Source organism: Podarcis liolepis (genome assembly GCF_965112155.1).
Source record: "Podarcis liolepis genome assembly, chromosome: 2".
NCBI lineage: Eukaryota > Metazoa > Chordata > Lepidosauria > Squamata > Lacertidae > Podarcis > Podarcis liolepis.
The window spans coordinates 28682076-28697375 of record NC_139555.1 but is presented as its reverse complement, the minus strand read 5'-3'; the positions used below and the strand labels follow the sequence as shown (position 1 = coordinate 28697375).

Genomic DNA, 15300 nt, shown 5'->3' with positions numbered 1-15300 from the left:
GAAACTAAATGATCAACAGTTTGCTACTCCTTAATGAAATCTCAAGATCTGCTAGCTGAAGTGTTCTGCCTCATGGCACCCAATGGCAGGACCGGCCTTATGTGCAAGGGTGGCTCAAGAAAGTTTGTTGTCTGAGGCAAGGGACAAGATGCAGTCCTCAACCTCATCCCAAGTACAGACAGCCAACTGGACTGGTAGCTGAATCTTTCAAAACTGGCAATGGGATAGTGTCCTCTACCATGCGTGAGCAGACAAGCTATGGGGCTTCAAGTGGTGCACATAGTTCTGTCCTCCCAACAGAACTGTTACTCCTCCAAGGGGCTCAGGAGGAATAACCAGGGAGATACCACTGCTGTCCCCGGTGTCTGAAGCCATTTTATCACTCTACCTAATGGTAGGGCCAGGCCAGCCTATGTCTGGTTTGGGGGTGGGTTCCTTGACCATTACTTGCATTTGTATGAAGCCACAGTTACTCATGGGATTCATCCCCACAGACTTTAATGGGACTTCATGGGGGATGATCTTTCTGTAAAGGAAATGGGACTCCATGCTTTGGGGGCACAATCATTCCTGGCATGTTTTCTGCTTCATTCCGTGGAGCCTGAGCAAGAGAAACTCACCTGTGAATCGAGCCCTAGGAAGGAGCAGTCTTTCGAGAAGCAGCGGTGGGCCACTGGTTTGTGGAAATGCAACGCGGTCACGCTCAAAGTCTGATCACACATAATCCGAAACACAAGAGTGTGGGTATGATTTCTATACACATGGACCAACATGGAAGGCCATCCCTGTTGGTTAACATTACTCACCCTGTAGAAGCTTTCCATCTAAATATTACATAAAACAGCTGACAGATGTAGACAACTGATGGACAGATAAGCAGGGGAAGAGGAATGAAAGAACTGGATCAGCATTATTTCAACTTTGCTTTAGTAGTGAGCCTTCCTTGGGAAGTTAAAAAAGGTTTGGTTGTCCCTAAGAACATGTCTATACAGCAGCTGCCTGTATAGCCACTAGCTAGGTGCTGCAGTGTAACACCAGGTGTGGGGCATCTACCTGGAAAAGCCTTTCTCTCGCCAAACCCAGGATTACAGCAGGAGGCTGGACATGCAGATTGCACATCCAGCTCTGGCCCCAAATTTATCCTTGCTTGGTATATGGACAGGTGAGAGGCCAGCATGGAACCAAGGAGAGCAAGAGGTCAGTTGCTGTTGTGATTGCCACTCAGAGAAGGGGTGTGATTTAGATTTCCTGCCCAAACAGCTTGAGTCAGATCTTCAGTGGTACCGGTGGACAGACTTATTTGTTTGCTTATTTACATCCGTTATATACTGCCCATCAACTTTGTGTACAAAAATGAGGTGAAATTCTTAAGTCAGGTTAATCAGTGTTTTAACACTGATTAACGTCCAGAGTGTTTTAAAAATAACATGTTTAAAAGCTGGGGGATGTTGTTGTTTTTTTAAAAAAATGGTTTCATTTGGGCATCAGGAAGATGGTAACACTGGTGACAGGCAAACTTCTTTCAAGAAGGAGTTCCTTAAATTACAGAATCACTAACTCATAGAGCTGGAAGGGACCACAAGGGTCATCTAGTCCAACCCCCTGCAAGCCAGGAATCTTTTTGCCCAACATGAGGCTTGAACCCATGACCTGGAAGACCCTAAGTCTATAACAGAGTCTATAACATGTAACAGATGGTCCCTGCCAACTCTACAATTGTATGATTATTTGAAAACTGAAACAATCACATATTCCTCCACTGTCTAGTCCTGCCTTCAATTTAATTCCCTTCCTTTCCTCTGTTGTTTCCTGTGGGTTGAATTCCAGATTGTAAACTCTGTGGGGCAGGTACCCACCGTTATACAGTGGTACCTCGGGTTAAGTACTTAATTCGTTCTGGAGGTCCGTTCTTAACCTGAAACTGTTCTTAACCTGAAGCACCACTTTAGCTAATGGGGCCTTCAGCTGCCGCTGGGCCGCCGGAGCACAATTTCTGTTCTCATCCTGAAGCAAAGTTCTTAACCCGAGATACTATTTCTGGGTTAGCGGAGTCTGTAACCTGAAGCGTATGTAACCCAAAGTACCACTGTACTCTGATGTATTAGTAGATATAATGATGATGGTGACACTTGGAGAAGAGTCTCCAGAGATGACATCAATGCAAATAAGATTTATTTTTATTTTTGTATGGTGTACAGAACCAGTGTATGGACTGGTGCTACCAATGCACTACTTGGGAAAGGCAGTCTATTTACAAACATGTTTGTTTGCTTTACATAGGCAAGAAAAAAAATGAAAATCCTTCCTTTCTTGCTGCTCCCCACTTGGGTAAGGTAGCCAGTTTTTTTGGGGGGGGGAGGGGGAAGGTTCATGGTGTTGTTTTTTTAGCTGGACCTAATCTCATGCCTTTAATAACTTTTTGGCATGCAGGTATTAAGCATGCAAAATTTGCCTCATCTCTTTATCCCTATGCCAGGAAAAGCCTGAGCTGTTTTAATTCGGGCTTACACATGAGCAGAGCCAATTTTGTGTGTGTGAAAAAAGTTGCTTTAAACAAAAAGATTAGCAGATGTGACTGGCTGATAGTTGCCCTGGCTATTACAGGGCATAAGCTTGTGATCTCACCTTGTCTGAAGGTTCCTTGTCACTCAAGACTGTTCCATCACAACAGTTGTCTCAGGTTAAAAAGTGGAAGCAACAGGGGAGAGTGCAGTTTTGTGGTGCCAGACGAAACAGCCATCTATAGTATTACCTTTGGGAAGATTTGTTTGCAGGTACGGTGGAAGTCATCACTGAGTGGACCGGAGAAAATGACCCAATGCACAAAAGACACAAAATCGCTTCAGATGGTGCTTTTAAAGAAAGACGACTTTATCCATTTGAAATTTTTTTTAAAAAAGTTTAAGAGTATCACTGAAGTTTTTCATCAGGCACAGTCAGCGATAATTCTTAGAATTTATATGGTGCTTCAGAGTATTTCAAACACTTCATTATCTCGGGAACTCTTCCAAACAACTGTGCAAAGCAGGTCAGAATTAAAGTCTCCATGTTGCAGCTGCACTAGAGGAGTTTCCTGAACACCACCTAAAAACAACACTTTTACTATTGGGTCACACCTAATCAGTTAATAGCTGTGGTGAGATTTTATGAAACGAATTCTAAGCTCCCGTGTGAAAATTCACCACTACATGCCACCAGTCCTTAGACGACCTTAGAAGTGTGTGTGTGTGTGTGTGTGTGTGTGTGTGTGTGTGTTTTAAAGTTTTTAAGCTGGAACAGAACTAACTGAGGAGCTCAGTCAGCCTGCTTATATAGAGCTCCAGAACAATTGTAACTGTTGCAACCTTCTAAAACTATCCAATCACAGAACGTCACTTTTTGATCCTTCATTTGCATACAAACTATCCAATCACAGAATGTTACTTTCGATCCTTCATTTGCATAACTATCTACAGTATCCCCCTGCTGGCCCAGGGTGAGAACATCAGTACATAACAATTTCTTTTAGACATTCATTTATTGGAGAGATGGGGAAATGGTGGTCCTTCGTATCTTGTTGGATTATAACTCCCATCATCCTTAACTATTGCCCACGGTGCCCGGGACTGATGGGAATTGGAGCCTGTCAACAGTTGAGGACTAAGGTTTCCCCATTCCTGTTCTACTCAATAGATCAGACTTCCCTACCCTAGTGGCAAATGTTGCTGGACTCCAATTGCCACTACAGTGGTACCTCGGATTACATACGCTTCAGGTTACATACGCTTCAGGTTACATATGTTTCAGGTTACAGACTCTGCTAACCCAGAAATATTACCTCGGGTTAAGAACTTTGCTTCAGGATGAGAACAGAAATCACGCGGTGGCAGTGGGAGGCCCCATTAGCTAAAGTGGTGCTTCAGGTTAAGAACAGTTTCAGGTTAAGAACGGACCTCCGGAATGAATTAAATACTTAACCTGAGGAACCACTGTATCTCAGACCTCTGGGCCTGCTGGCTGGGGGTTCTTAAGAGAAGCTGAGTTCCAACAACAACTGGAGGACCCATATTTATTGACTGGCCTAAACTATGAATGTGATCCACATTTTTAGTCCCGTGGATTTGAATGAGAAAGTTAAGAATGTATTGGATCTGATCCACAGAAGCAGTAGATCTTTATTCTCCCTGGATGAGACAGTATTCCCACCTGTAAAATGGGAATACTTTTTAAAAGAGGATGTGACACCGAGAGAGATGGGGGGGGGGTTAGTAATGAAAGCATCAAATGAAAGCATCAAACAGGACATCAGACATTTTTGTTCTGGGTCCTGGTATATATATTTAAATATATATTGCCCAACAAATGAAAAAGCACATTTAAAATTAGTTGTAGGACAATCCAAAGAACTGAATTAACACATGTACTAGATGGAGCTAGGAATGGAAACTGCATCTGCCACTGTGGTTAAAGATCGCTGCTTCTAAAATGGGATCTTCTCTCGCCTGCTAGAAATATCACCGGGCTGCCTCATGCCATTATTCTAAGTGCCACTTCTGAATTCTAATCTTACATAAAAACCCAATATGAAATGCGCAGTGTCATTATTTAACACTTTAAAATCAGTAGTTACGCAATCACCTTAAAAAACTAAGAGCCGATGATCATCTTCTGAGCCCCTCTGTGAAATCAGCAGCCTAGTTAAGAGTGTTCCCATTTCACAGAAGTGAGAGGGACAAGTCTTGCCATCACTCCTGGACCTCAGGTAGGGGCACTAAGATGCAGTGGTAGCTCAGACTATTACTTGTTCATCCCTCACTGCGAGAAGTGAGGTTACAGGGAACCAGGCAGAGGGCCTTCTCAGTAGTGGCACCCGCCCTGTGGAACGCCCTCCCATCAGATGGCAAGGAAATAAACAACTATTCGACTTTTAGAAGACACCTGAAGGCAGCCCTGTTTAGGGAAGTTTTTAATGTTTGATGTTTTATTGTGTTTTTAATATTCTGTTGGAAGCTCCCCAGATTGGCTGGGGAAACCCAGCCAGATGGGCGGGGTAGAAATAATAATTTATTATTATATTATTTTTATAAAGTGTGTATCAGCTGAAGGTCACTACCAGTGTAAGGTGTGCAAAGCAAGGTGAAGGGCTTTTACACACTATAATTGCACTAGCCGGCTTAGCTGCTTGTTTCAGTATAATCTATGGAGGGTTGATTCATAGAATAATATAATCATAGAATTGTACAGTTGGAAGTGACCCCAAGGGTCATCTGTTCCAACCCCCTGCAATGCAGGAATCTCAGTTGAAGCATCCATGACAGATGGCCATCCGACCTCTGCTTAAAAACCTCCAAGGAAGGAGAGTCCTCCTGGGGGAGACCATTGCTGAACAGCTGAACAGCTCTTACTGTCAGAATCCTGTAGTTGGAATCTCCTTTCTTGCAACTTGAATCCATTGATTCGAGTCCTACCCTCCAGAGCAGGAGACAAGATTGCTCCATCTTCCATGTGACAGCCCTTGAGATATTTGAAGGTGGCTTTCATATCTCCTCTCAGTCTACTCTTTCCCAGGCTGAACATACCCAGATCCTTCAACCATTCCTCATAAGGCTTGGCTTCTTGACCATGGGTAGGCAAACTAAGGCCCGGGAGCCGGATCCGTCCCAATCGCCTTCTAAATCCGGCCTGCGGATGGGCTGGGAATCAGTGTGTTTTTACATGAGCAGAATGTGTGCTTTTATTTAAAATGCCTCTCTGGGTTATTTGTGGGGCATAGGAATTTGTTCATTTTCTTTTCTTTTCAAATATATAGTCCGGCCCACCACATGGTCTGAGGGATGGTAGACCGGCCCCTTGCTGAAAAAAAATGCTGACCCCTGCTCTAGACCCTTGATCATCCTAGTTGCCTTCCTCTGCACATCTTTCAGCTTGTTTCCCTCCCCATATTGTAAATGGAGGTGTGGTGAGAGACTGAGGCTGAGACCGCCTAAGATAGACCTAAGATGGCCTATAAGTTCTTGTCAAAGGTGAGATTTGAACAAAGGACTTAGAATCATAGAATTGTAGAGCTGGAAGGGACCACAATGGCCATGTAGTCCAAACCCCAGAAATGCAGGAATCCTTTGCCCAACATGGGGCTTGAAGCTACGACCCTAAAATGAAGAGTCTCATGCTCTACCGACTGAGCTATACCCAGTGATGACATCTCGAGACGTAACATAGGCTGCATACACATTCTATACAGTGGTACCTCAGGTTACAGACGCTTCAGGTTACAGACGCTTCAGGTTACAGACTCCGCTAACCCAGAAATAGTACCTCAGGTTAAGAACTTTACCTCAGGATGAGAACAGAAATCGTGCGGCGGCAGCAGGAGGCCCCATTAGCTAAAGTGGTGCTTCAGGTTAAGAACAGTTTCAGGTTAAGAATGGACCTCCAGAACGAATTAAGTTCTTAACCTGAGGTACCACTGTATTTAAATTGCAATTAAAGCACATGGCTCTCTCCCCCCCCCCCGAAAAAGAATCCTGGGAACTTTAGTTAAGGGTGCTGGGAACTGTAGCACTGGTGAAGGGTAAATACAGTTCCCAGGATTCTTTGGGGGAAGCCACATGCTTTAAAGGTACGCTATCTCTTCCGTCATTACGCTACCCCAGCTTTCCACTGAAGCCTCCCTTGATGTTTTTTCAAAATGTGTGCACTCAACACGGTTAAAGAGGCAAGCTTGCACAGCTTTCAACAATATCCGCTAAACCCTTTAAAAATAAAATAAAAGCAAAGAAGTCTCAAAATGGTGGAGCGCTTGTGGCATGAGAGAGACAGAGAGGAGGGGAAACCTTGATGCTGTTCATTTTTATTTTTTTTTAAAGGCTAGATGACAGCTCTTGCGTCTGAGTGAGAAACGGCTCACCGTATTAAAGAAGCGAAACGCAAAATGGTTGGGGCAGGCCCAGAGGGGGAAATGTTGTGGTATCATCCATCGCTTATGAAAGGACTGTAGCTCCTTTGCCTTGCATGCAAAGGGTCCCACATTCACACAGCTGCATTCCCAGGTAGGGCTGGGAACAGTTCCCTGTTTGGAACCCTGGAGAGCTGCTGTCAGTGAGTGGACACAGATGGACCAATGACCTAGTAGGAAGCAGATTCCTAGGTTTCTGGATGATGTCACAAGCACAATCTCAGGGAGACCTTTGGTCCTCCATTCCTCCCTACAGGCTGTCAGAATAGCAAGCGATGTGCTAGCTGTATGTATGTGAGAGAGGAGATTCTTCTAGGGATCAAAATCTTTTGAGCCCTGAGAAGACGAGACATCACTGCAGTCGAATTGCTACCTCAGGGTTACACACCAGCCAGATCTCTTGCTAGGTTTTCTACCCGGTACCAGCACAGGAACACTTCCGTGTTTCTGGCAGAGAAACTCTCCAATAGAAGGCGATAGCATGCCTTCTGTTAGAGAGGGTGTATGATGTTCAGTAGGGTCTGGAAAGAGAGAGGCTTGGGGTCCGTATCTCCATTGGCCAGTGCTGTGGGCCTGAATATGCAAGCTGGAGTCGACCCAAATAATAAAAAGCAGTCTGAACAGAGTCTTTTACCTAAAGGAGAAACAGATGGTGAGAAATGAGGGTGGGGCCACATGTGAGAAGAGTAGGATTGCGTATAGCACCCCGGTGAGACACAGTGTGTTTTTGGGTGCACTGCCTTCTTCTGCAGTAGCCTCTGCACTGGTCATGGTGAGAGGCAGTCAAGTCTTGCCCTCCCCTCCAGAAAGCTTTGCTTTCCTACACAAGAGTGAATGGCACCCTTTCATGTAGGAGGATGTTAGGGTATGTGGGATGGAGGCTAAACTTTTCCCTTCCCCGTGTGACTTACTGAGAAGCAGGTCTGCGTCTGTCTTGTTTCTTGGTCACACCACGGTGCGAAAGATTGTTTGGAGAGGACCACAGAATGTTTGGAGCCGCAGCTGTGCACATGCCATGCATTTAAAGCGCATTTTCAAGCACCCCCTCCCCCAAAAGAATTCTGGGAACTGTAGGATTCTTGGGGTGGGTGCTTTACAAAGTGTACACAGCCACAATTTAGGATTGCTATATTTCAAAAAGTGAAAATCTGGAAACAAAAGTTGTTGATCTTTTTTTGGGGGGGGGGGAGACGCGGGTGGCACTGTGGGTTAAACCACAGAGACTAGGGCTTGCCGATCAGAAGGTCGGCGGTTCGAATCCCCACGACGGGGTGAGCTCCCGTTGCTCAGTCCCTGCTCCTGCCAACCTAGCAGTTCGAAAGCACGTCAAAGTACAAGTAGATAAATAGGTACCGCTCCAGCGGGAAGGTAAACGGCGTTTCCATGTGCTGCTCTGGTTCGCCAGAAGTGGCTTAGTCATGCTGGCCACATGACCCGGAAGCTGTACGCCGGCTCCCTCGGCCAATAAAGCGAGATGAGAACCGCAACACCAGAGTCGGTCACGACTGGACCTAATGGTCAGAGGTCCCTTTACCTTTACCTATTGAGGTTTTTGAGCTATTTTTTGGGGACATTCACCAAAAAACAACAACACTTATGACATGGGTTGTCATACACCTGGGTTTCGCCAGACATTTTTACCGATTTTGGGAAATTCTGCCCAGACGTTTCTGAGAGACGAATCCCGGATATGTCCGGGAAATTCCGGACATATGGCAGCTCTATATACTTTCATATACTGTATAGATATGAGTGTATCTACCCGCACAAACTACGATGGTTCCTGTAGGTTACTCACACTCTTGATGGTGATGAAGGAGGAGGAAGAGAGAGAGCAAGCAGGAGTACAGTGGTACCTCGGGTTACAGATGCTTCAGGTTACAGATGCTTCAGGTTACATACGCTTCAGGTTACAGACTCCGCTAACCCAGAAATATTACCTCGGGTTAAGAACTTTGCTTCAGGATGAGGACAGAAATCGTGTGGCGGCAGTGGGCTAAAGTGGTACCTCAGGTACCTCATTAGCTAAAGTGGTACCTCAGGTTAAGAACAGTTTCAGGTTAGGAACGGACCTCCAGAACGAATTAAGTTCTTAACCTGAGGTACCACTGTATACATTTTCTCCTTTTATCCTCCATCTGCATCTCCCACCCATGGTTCTGATATAATAAGATCTATGCATGGAAACAAGGGGAGAACATGACTCATTGGTAGATCATCTACCATTGGTAGATCACCACATCCAATCCCTGGCATCTCCAGTTTAAAAAAGACCAGTTAGGAAGGGATAGGAAATCACCCAAGACCACAGAAGTGATGATAACAGGCTAGATGGAGAAACAGGTCTTAACCTGGTATGTCAGCTTTCTATGTTGCTTCTCACGTGGTGGATCACAAACTGCAGGCCTAAATCAAACACACACAACCAGAAGTGTGGACACTGTATCTCTGCCCATCCTTGCTTGTGTGAATTTAAGAAATTTATAAGCCGCTTCTCAACATTATGTCTCACAAGTGGAGAGCAGCAATTAAAAATGAAAGGCAACCTAACACCACAAGCCAGGGGTGATCTTTCCGATTTCAGTGGGGAGAGAGGAAGTTCCTCAGCCAAGTTTAAAGGCTTCCTTTTCCGCAATTAGATGCAAATCCCCATCTGTATTGTCGTGTTCGCCATGCCCCCCCCCCCAAGTGGCTGGATGTCTCTTCCGATGGACATCCAGGCCTGGAGGCATCAAATGTCCTGCATGACTACTTCCTGGCTAGGGCTAGATCAGGGTGTGCGTATTTTACCCCAGTGTTTGTTGTGGTTACATTTTTATATATAGCAGTGCTATATCAACACATGTCAAGCAATTACCTTAAAAAAAAGCAGCAACTTGATTTATGCCTTTGGCATTCATACCTATCCCCATTTTTAATTGTGCGTAAGAATAGTCGGTGTGTAGAATGAGTAAGCTAGCCAGAAGCAGAGGTGGTCCAGAGGAACAAGCAGCTGTGGTCTGAAACACTGGCTGTGCATTTGGAGGTGGGGGGGGGAACAGACAGCTACTCTGGGACGTCCACTCCTTACCTGAAGGGTGTCCCATAAAGAAAACAATGGGCAACAAGTTAACACCCCCCCCCAATTAGCCTTACTTAGGTTGCTTCTAAAGTGATGTCAGGCGGCAGTGGATCCAAACTCCACAGTCACGGAATGGATAAGACCAGGAAAAGTTCTTACCAACTGCTTTTTATTCAATATTCACAGAGAGAGGCTTGGAAATGCTGCCTCTTAGAATGCATGGAATACGTGGTACCTCTGGTTACGAACTTAATTCTTTCTGGAGGTCCGTTCTTAACCTGAAACTGTTCTTAACCTGAAGCACCACTTTAACTAATGGGGCCTCCTGCTGCTGCTGCGCCGCTGGAGCACGATTTCCGTTCTCATCCTGAAGCAAAGTTCTTAACCTGAAGCACTATTTCTGGGTTACCCGAGTCTGTAACCTGAAGCGTATGTAACCTGAGGTACCACTGTAATGGTATTGCCCAGAGTAAATCTCCCCTCTCCTTCTCTCCCACTTCCTTATTCGTCATCCCTTCTACAGGTGGCACTGAGGGCCCTTTGCTTCTGAGCCCTTTGCTCTCCTACTTTTAAGGCTCGCCAGGTTCTGGGAGATGGTGAGTCTGGATAATGGTTTCCAGCTGCTCCAGCTCTGCCTCCTCCTCCTCTCCCATTATTTCCCAACTTTTCAACTCATCTTCCTCTGAGCTGTGATCTTCCTCAAACCTCTGTTGTAATTCTGGACTGTCTACTTCTTCTCTGGAAGGGTCAGGCTGGGCAGGCGGTCTCTACCATTCCTCCTCTGCCCAGTCCCTGACAAGTGAATAGCAGAACTTTAAATTTGCCCAATGAATGGGGATGACGGGGCTGTTGCCGTGACATTGGGCTGCCTTCGGAGACAGTTTGGAACCTTCAGCTGCTGCAGAATTTGGCGGCCATGTTGCTCAACGGGCCAAGACAGTTTGAGCATATAACACCAACCCTGGCCTGACTGCATTGGCTGCCAATCAGTTTCTGGTATCAGTTCAAAGTGCTGGTTTTTACCTATAAAGCCTTAAATGGCTCAGGACCATACAGTGGTGCCTCGGGTTACAAACACCTCAGGTTACAAACACTTCAGGTTACAGACTCCGCTAACCTGGAAGTAGTACCTCAGGATGAGAACAGAAATCGCACGGCAGCGGGAGGCCCCATTAGCTAAAGTGGTACCTCGGGTTAAGAATGGTTTCAGGTTAAGAACGGACCTCCGGAACAAATTAAGTTCGTAACCAGAGGTACCACTGTTCTACCTCAAGGACCACTTCTCCCCATATGAACTGACGCAGACCCTGAGTGGTATGCAAATTTAATAAAGAAAGTAAATCCACTTTTTTAAAAATGCACTTTTGCAGATAGGAAAATGAGAGGGAAATGCACTGAAAAGTGAGGAGCGACCAAATGATTAACAGGAAGATGTATAACCACTGAACAGACAAATCAGATGAATGCTCATCTATGCATGCAGGTCAGAATAAGTGCTCAATAAAGACCGAGCATAGTCTAACCTCTGTGTATACTTTGGGGGAACAAATCAGGAAGAATGTGAAATAGACAAGTTTTCATATTTTCTGTCAGGCTTCAGGAGAACATCACATAATGAATTTTGAATTGTTTTGAAGCAGAGTTTGTTTTGTTCTGTTTTGCTTTTCCAATCTGGCTGTTACTTTTCTTCTCTTTTAAAGACCAACCTCAGCGCTGGGCAATGGGCAGTTTTCATCTGGAATACATTTTGATGGCTTAACATACTCACGTAAGTAACAATTTAGGGTTTTGTTTTGCTTTTCCAATAGACAGCTGCCTCAAAGCCCTATCTACCCTTCTACACAAATTTGCCGAAAAATAAACCCGTTTCTAAAGGGGCATGACGTTTCTGTCTTTTTTCTCTTGTGGCAGACATGGCTGCACTTCTGGAATGTTTTCACAAGGTCCCCATTTTGGAAAATAAGACAAAATTAATTGTTGTTTTTTTAAAAGAGGCAAATAGCAACACAAGCATCAGAGTCTGGAGATTAGTTTCGGTCTTGGGGAAGGAGTTTTAAGTCCTGTGTTGTTGTTTTTTAACTCCCCTCTCCCCCCCCCCCCAAAGCTGCAATCAGAAGTTGGTTAAAAATTAAACAAGCCGAGCAGCCAACCTTGCTGAGGCTGGTATTCTGTGCAGAGAAGAGATAACAGGGCCCTGTAGTTACCATTTCAGCAGCTCAGAGAAGGGCCTCTTTGTTTTGATGTTAAACATTACAGGACTTACCCCCCTTCTGGGAGAATCTCTGCAGAGAGACAAAGTCTCTGGCTTCCCTTCATGTTGACATTTCCATGCACAGAGGGCAGAAGGCTGTCATGTCACTCCTTCCAGGGAAAAGTAAGGGAGGATTCTTCTTTCCTTTCCTAAAAGGGTTAATCACCTCCCCCCATTCCTAAAAAAAAAAAACACCCCAGGATCCAAGCTCTTTCGAAAACCCTGAGGAGCAGTGGTACTAATGCTAGAAAGCATTTAAACAAATCAAGGTTTTATTTAAAAAAACACAAAATTGTTCCAGAGTTGCAGGGCAGTTGCATTCCCAGATTTGTCATTGTGGGGAATGTAGTGTACCCCTCGCCATGAAACTGCCTCAAGTTTCATGCTTCATAAAATCCACAAAACTGAAAGGGGATCACTGATCATCGCTGGGTCAGCAACACTAAGAAGCAAGTCTTCCAAATGCTGTAGAAAAGCAAGTGTAGGTCATGCATGGTTCTTCAAGTAGGAGACTGGCTTTCCTGGGAAGCAGCATTGTATCATCAGGGTGCTGCAAGCTTCTGTCTGATCCCGCCAGTTAGGTGTCAGGAGAGAGAGAGAGAGAGAGAGAGAGAGAACCCAATAGGTTATCCCCAGCCTCAGCGCTATCAGCAAAATATAGGAAGTAGGGGACACTGTGCCCCACTTTACAGAGCATGGTCCTCTGTTAGAAGGCATCTTCTGTTTCAGGGGTTGGAAGCCTGTTGTGGGGGAGGAAGGAAAAGGAGATTGTTAGTCGCTTTGAGACTCCTTAAAGGTAAAGGGTAAAGGGACCCCTGACCATTAGGTCCAGTTGTGGCCGACTCGGGGGTTGCGGCGGTCATCTCGCTTTATAGGCCGAGGGAGCCGGCGTACAGCTTCCGGGTCATGTGGCCAGCATGACTAAGCCGCTTCTGGCGAACCAGAGCAGCACATGGAAACTCCGTTTACCTTCCCCCCAGAAGGTAAACTCCATTTACCTTCCTCTATTTATCTACTTGCACTTTGATGTGCTTTTGAACTGCTAGGTGGGCAGGAGCAGGGACCGAGCAATGGGAGCTCATCCCGTCGTGGGGATTCGAACCACCGACCTTCTGATTGGCAAGTCCTAGGCTCTGTGGTTTAACCCACAGTACCTCCTTAGGGTAGTGATAAAGCAGGATATCAAATCCAAACTCCTCCTCTTCCTCCTCCTCCTCCTCCTCCTCCTCTTCTTCTTCTTCTTGACATTTGTTGGACTATGATTCCCATCACCTCTGCTCATTGGGCAGGCTGGCTGGGGCTGATGGGAGCTGAAGTCCAACAAACATCCAGTGGGCCACAGGTTCCCCATCCCTGCCCCATTTGGCTCAATTCTGGTTTAAAGGGAATGGACCCTAAGAAGGGAGAGCAGCAAGGACCTTAAAAAGCGGCCTATCAATAGATAGCACACAGACTGTGAAAGCACGCAGGTTTCCCCGCTGTGGTGATGTAATAAGAAAAGATCAGGCTTACTAGCTGCCTTGCTTCTCAATATTCTCTGGTTGGCCTCTGTTATTTTCTCCTACCAACACGGAACCCATGTAAGGACTCTATATGGGCTCTTGGATACCCCATAAGGGGAAAAGGGCAGACTTTGTTTACAACAGTGAGACTTATTGTGTCTCCCTTTAAACTCTTAATAGCAATCATTTCTAAATTTGCATCTATCCGCACAAATTGACCACTACAGATTTTATGCAAAAAAAAATGTATGCCATCCTTTTTCGTGGTCTATTTGATTCTTTTCGGTGATGCGTTGCGTGGCCAATGTAATAGGAAGCTCAGGACATGGCAAGCCTAGTTCAGATTCCCTGGGTGTGTACATGTATGAGAGACAAGAGAGGCTGAGGCAGACAGAGAGATGAAGATGGGATCGTTTTCTGCAGGAAGCAGTAAAGAGTGATCCCATAATTCAAGGGTGCTACCATTTGATGGTCAGCACCCAGAAAATGTGGCCAAAGGAATGATTTCCATATGCTTCATTGGACAAGCTGTATCTGAAGGGCATCTTGTACAGTGTCGCATGTAATGCATTTCGCTGAATGTAATCTATCTAATGTATTATGTTGAATGTATTGGACATAATGTACCGGGCACGAAGCTGAACACGGTCGGTTCGTGATGGAATGGGCACAACTGTACATTGTGGGGGTATAACACACTCCTTGTGTTTTGTTATGGGTATTAGACCTGTCATGTTTGGAGCCTGATTTAATAAATGCGTAAGTGGGAGACGCAGCCTCTGTGTGAGGCAGCAGTTGTCCGGGAGCAGAAACTGGTGCAAATTTATCTGGCTTTGATGCTAGGCTGGCCCCGCTGGCTACCTCCACATGTTTGGTATTTCAGGATAACTGGAGGCAATTAGCATTATTTACCAACATGCAGCAGGGAGAGGAGGCCGGTCTGCTTTGACACCATGGGCTGGCTTGTCCTGGAATGAGTGGAATGCAGGGCAGGAGAGAGAGAGTTCACACTGCTGTCCCAGGCTGAGTGGCTAATACAAGCTTCAGCCAAGAAAGGTAAAGGTAAAGGGACCCCTGACCAACCATTAGGTCCAGTTGTGGCCGACTCTGGGGTTGCGGCGCTCATCTCGCTTTATAGGCCGAGGGAGCCGGCATACAGCTTCCGGGTCATGTGGCCAGCATGACTAAGCCGCTTCTGGCGAACCAGAGCAGCGCACGGAAACGCCGTTTACCTTCCCGCTGGAGCGGTACCTATTTATCTACTTGCACTTTGATGTGCTTTCAAACTGCTAGGTTGGCAGGAGCAGGGACCGAGCAACAGGAGCTCACCCCGTCGTGGGGATTTGAACCGCCAGCCTTCTTATCGGCAAGTCCTAGGCTCTGTGGCTTAACCCACAGCACCACCCGCGCCAACAAAAGGCTGGCCAAAAAGACACTTGAGGCTTCCAAGCAACTGCACCACCTGTGCCGGCCGTAGAAAAAGATAGGACTGGCAGTAAAAGCCCAAACGTGAGTTCAATGTGAGTTACTTCCACTTAGGTGTTTACAGCAG

General features: G+C 45.8%; 2 long non-coding RNA genes across 2 annotated transcripts in view; both read right to left on the bottom strand.

Annotated features, from left to right (window-relative positions):
* LOC310700694 overlaps positions 1-15300 on the bottom strand; it is a 109204-nt gene that overhangs the window by 31608 nt on the left and 62296 nt on the right. The gene's annotated exons all lie outside the window — the stretch shown is intronic.
* Positions 11700-15300, bottom strand: part of LOC310700724 — a 62203-nt gene continuing 58602 nt past the window's right edge. Inside the window, exon 3 of the long non-coding RNA XR_014522760.1 lies at positions 11700-12986. This is a non-coding gene — a long non-coding RNA (uncharacterized lncRNA). The remainder of the gene's footprint in view (positions 12987-15300) is intronic.